Consider the following 5,088-nt stretch of genomic DNA (forward strand, 5'->3'; position numbering starts at 1 on the left):
ATTTTTTGAATATCCATGATGCTAATTATATGCAAAGCTACAAGCTTGGGGATGCTATATTTGATGAAGATGATATTTTTAGTCCCCCAAGTTTTGATGAGAAAATTTATTATGATGAAAGCATGCCTCCTATTTATGATGATTATATTGATGAAAGTGGGTTTGGAAGAGTGTCAACTCTAGGTACTAATGATCCCACTATTCTGGAGGGTGTTGAATCTTATTGTAACTAGTGAGATGCCCGTGCTACGCTACGGATGAATGTTCAGTTTTCTTCTCCATCTTCACCATGCAAGAAGACTTGTGCTTCACTCTATCCTATAGCTTGGGGGGCAGAGATAGAAAATCATTCCACAAATACATTTGGCAATTGCCATGATACTTCAAATTGTTCTATGTCTTCAACTCCTCTTCGCTTAATATATCACAATTAGCAATCGACCTATAGGAAACTAACATGAAAAAAGAAACACAAATAGTGAAATTGAAGTACTTGATATAGAACTTGCATACATAACAGAGTATATACAAGGTCAGATACGGTTCCATGTAGTACATGAATAATTGGCACTGGATTTTTTTTTTGTAAAAAAATGCATGACAAGCAGAAGAGATGACACACGATGGCCCTTGGTCCACTAAGCTAGACTACCATCGTAAATGATGTGCCGTGCACTTCTCGCGAGGCCTATTACAGGAGACAGAGCACATCTGCGGCCCCTCGGTTTCGGGCCCGGGGTGGCTGCCCCACTCGCCCCCCTCAAGGCCAGGCCTGGCATCAGCCTCCTTTCAACATCAGCTTCCTCAATGGCAAGGCGTGCAAGCTCTGCAACGAACTCTGAATTGTGAAATATGCGGCGGTTCCACTCAAGCCAGGTCTCCCAAATAACCAGCCTGTCCAACGATCGCCAATACATATCAACTTTTTTTAGAACGCCTCAAGAGGGGGTTCCTGTATTTCATTAAGAAGAAGAGATTTGCCCGGTTAATCATAACCGGGCAAAAACCCGATACAATGCACGGTTAACTTGCCCAGATTAGAATAACTATTTCAACAAAACTGCTCCTCTCCTTGGAGCAACAGAAAACAAAACAAGCTATTTTGTTACTTCTCATTCAAGGATTCAACATTGCTCACTTCGTGTTATTAGGCACACCGGACTTAAATGTGAAGATAAATGACAAAATTCAATATGTACAACATACACACTATAGCTTTGGGCACACACTTATAAATTGTTCCAAGACAAGCAAGAACGAAGTAGAAGTGTTTGGCCGAATACTTCGCTAAATATGCACACTAAACTTGAATATGTATACAACGCCACCATGAAGAAAAGAAATATTTGTCAAGATAGTTTAACCTTCTTTTAGTTGTGTTCTCAAAACATCTGTATGAACATTATTAGCTCCAGAGCTCTCGCTTCATCTATCTTCTTACCTAAAAGGGCGTCGAACAATTACTACAACATATGTAAATGGTTTGTACTTAGTATATTTAGGCAAAAGGGCAAAAAAAGAGCCAAGGGTTGGCAGTATACTTAAACAAATGAACAAAGAATTGACAACACTTGCAATACATTTTATACGGAATGTACACTAAGAGATGGAGATGTACCTATGAAAGAAAACTGATAGGCATTTAATAGGACCATATAATAACCTGAAGCCTGAAGCTTCCAGTTTTGATGTCAACTCACCAATAGAAGTGGCATTGTTGGCTAATAGTAGTACATTCCGAAACCAGTCTATTAAGATCATTAGTAAATTTTGGGGTACTAAAATACAGTTTAACACAAAATTATGGCATGCATGATATCAAAGCCAATTGCACCATTAAGCATTGCCTAACAAAGATGAACCAAGAGTTGGTGAGATGTAGAGGAGACCTTACAATTCATCAACACCCATACCTTGGTCACTGACGAAGCAGGTCAGATGGAAAAGGGCAGCAAAATCTCCTTCAACTTACACTTTTTCGTCTTTATGTGTAACAAAACTCCCTCTTTATTACTCTTGTGCTACTCTAGTATTTCAGTTTCTGCACCTGCAAAAAGTGGGGATATTGTTAGGAGGATATTCATGGTTCACTCTAGAGTTCTTTGGGTGCGTTTGGAACAGCTTAGTCTTGTGCAAAAGCTAGCTGCCTACATAAGCTCTAGATAAGCCGCAGTAAGAATAAAATGGGGGGTGTTTAGAGCTGTATGTTTGGAACGGCTTATGAATTTGGGTTTATTGACATTGAAATTTAGTTGTACTCCTGGAACTTTCAATTACCACAGTACCAAATGTACAACACGCTACTGTATACTTGCCATTTCTGAACTTTAACAATCATTAGTTTGAATGAACACTTGGGCAAAAAAATCACAATTTTTAGCACTCCAGGATCCATGACCTAAGTAGTAACCACAATCCACAAACCATGACCATCGAAACAAGCTTTATGTAGCTAGAGTTCTGGACGTAGGTATTCAAATAAATCATATTTATTTTTACCAGCTAGTAAAGCATGTGCAAATCCAAATTCTGAAATGTATAATTATTAAACATTTGCACTAACTGAAACTTCCATAAACAAACAAATGCACTCAGGTTGGTTCGAGCTGTCTGCAACGGACGAAGCACAAACAAATATCTAATTTGGAACGCAAATATGTTCTTAAGGCATAATAAACTGCTAATCGCACATCATTCATTATTTTTGTATTTTTTCTGCTCCCTTATACACATAATTTAGAGAAAAAAACTGATCTATGTAGTTCCTTCTCAATATGCAATTATTTAGAGTGAAATGACGAACTGCTCTATCTCATCTAAGAAATAACACACTAATTTAATTGCGTGAAAATAATACATGGAGGGAAGTTGCCGACGACGTTGCTGATCCCGCTACATGAGTGACTCCTGCTCAGGGCAGTGGTGGCGGCCTACAGGCAAGCTCGGGACAGGGTGGGCGAGTTGTGCATTATCGTACGCGGCGGCCAGGCTATGTGTCGAGCACCTTGCGTGCAGTGGTGGTGTCCTGTGGACGAGCACAGTGCAGCAGCGGGATGAGCTTACCCTGGGATTTGGGAGAGCTCCACCAGACCCGGGATCTTGGCACCATCGTACATGAAGGCCAGAAAAATCGAGCATCTCGTGCATAGTTGCGGCGGCATCCTGTGGGCGAGCTCAACACGGCGGGAGTAGGGTTGGATGGGGAGAGGTAGGGCAGAGGCGGAGAAGAAGGCAGTAGAGGGCGCTGTAGGCGTCGCAGAGTTGCGGGTTGCGTCCAGATCGAGGGAAAATCGGCGCTTAGCTAGCCGCTGGGAGGGGGCGGTGGCGAGGAAGGTTCTCGGGTCGATAGAGATTGCGCCGTACGCCTAGAGGATGTGGGAGAGATTAAAGGAGTCATGTGCAAAGTTGGGCAGAGCGGCGGGCGTCTTTCTGCAAAAATGCCATGGATTGCCTTCGCAAACGTTAGATGGAGATCCGACGGTCTGAATCGATGAATGGCAGACACACCATCATCACCAACTCAGATTTTTATAGGAGTAGAGATAATTATGAAAGTGGATTTGGAGAGGTCATGACTTTATTTAGTGATGAATCCACTATTTCGGAAGAGGTTTCAATTGATTATTATGAGAACAAAGTTGCTATCTATGATGATTATGGTGATGACATGTATGCTATAAAGAATAATGATAACCATGAAACTTGTCATCATGATTTTGATTTTCACTCTCATGATAGTTATTTTGTTGAGTTTGCTCCCACTACTATTCATGAGAATAAATTTGCTTATGTGGAGAGTAATAAAATTTCTATGCTTGTGGATCATGAAAAGAATGCTTTATGTGATAGCTATATTGCTGAATTCATTCATGATGTTACTGAAAATTATTATGAGGGACGAACTTATGCTTGTAGGAATTGCAATAATATCAAGTTTCCTCTCTATGTGTTGAAAATCTTGAAGTTTTGCTTGTTTTGCCTTCCTATGCTAGTTGATTCTTGTTCCCACAAGTTGTTTGCTCACAAATCCCTATGCATAGGAAGTGGGTTAGGATTAAATGTGCTTGCCTTGTGTTTCATGATGCTCTTGTTATGTTTCAATTCATATCTTTTATGCGAGCATCATTGAACTCATCATGCCTAGCTAAAAGGCATTAAAAAAGCGCTTGTTGGGAGACAACCCAACACTTTTACCTACTGTTTTTGTGTGTTCACATGATTAATCTACTGTATTAATCATGTTTTATTACTTTTTTCAGTAAAGTGCCAAGTAAAGCCTTTGGGATAGTGTGGATGATAGTTGACTTGATTCTGTCCAAAAACAGAAACTTTTGCGCTCAGTCCAGGAAATTTAAAAATTCACTGGAACGTCCTTTTAATCTGAATTTTTTACAGGTGATAGATATACAAATTCTCTACGTTGTCCTATTTGTTTTAGAATTTTTGGAGTAGCAGAAGTATGGTTGGAGTACAGATTACTACATGCTATTCTGTTTTTGGCAGATTCTGTTTTCAATGCATAGTTTGCTTGTTTTCTAGTTTCTATGGCTTATATTGCTCAATATAAATTGTAGAAATGATATGATACAGTAGGCATTGTGTGGAAACAATTATGAATCTTTTCTTTGACAGTACCAAAGTGAAATGGTTTGCTCTTTACCATACTAACCTATCTCACGAAGTTCCGTTAAGTTTTATGTGATTGAAGTTTTCAAGTTTTTGGTGAGATATCGATATGAGGAGAATAAGGAGTGACATGACCCTAATCTTGGGGATGCCCAAGGCACCCCAAGGTAATATTCAAGGAATATCCAAGCAACTAAGCTTGGGGATGCCCCGGAAGGCATCCCCTCTTTCGTCTCCAACAATATCGGTAACCTTACATGGAGCTATGTTTTCATTCGTCACATGATATGAATTTTGCTTGGAGCGTCAATTTATTTTGTTAGGATTTGCTTGCTGTTATTTATAATAATGTTTTTCATCTTTTATTTCAATAAAAGTGGCATTGATAGCCTTTGCCATGCTTATTTTGCAAGTATACATGTTGCTGTTTGAAAATAGAAAGTTTACCGATGTTGCAAAATT

General features: G+C 39.6%; 1 long non-coding RNA gene across 1 annotated transcript; it reads right to left on the bottom strand.

The window, feature by feature from the left end:
* Positions 1–479: 479 nt before the first annotated feature.
* LOC109733631 (uncharacterized) lies at positions 480–3,380 on the bottom strand. The gene is made up of 2 exons (XR_005757776.3): positions 3,064–3,380; positions 480–2,047 (listed from the first exon to the last, which is right to left on the bottom strand). It is a non-coding gene; the product is annotated as an uncharacterized lncRNA (long non-coding RNA).
* Positions 3,381–5,088: the final 1,708 nt, after the last annotated feature.

This window comes from Aegilops tauschii, chromosome 5 (assembly GCF_002575655.3).
Source record: "Aegilops tauschii subsp. strangulata cultivar AL8/78 chromosome 5, Aet v6.0, whole genome shotgun sequence".
Classification (NCBI taxonomy): Eukaryota; Viridiplantae; Streptophyta; class Magnoliopsida; order Poales; family Poaceae; genus Aegilops; species Aegilops tauschii.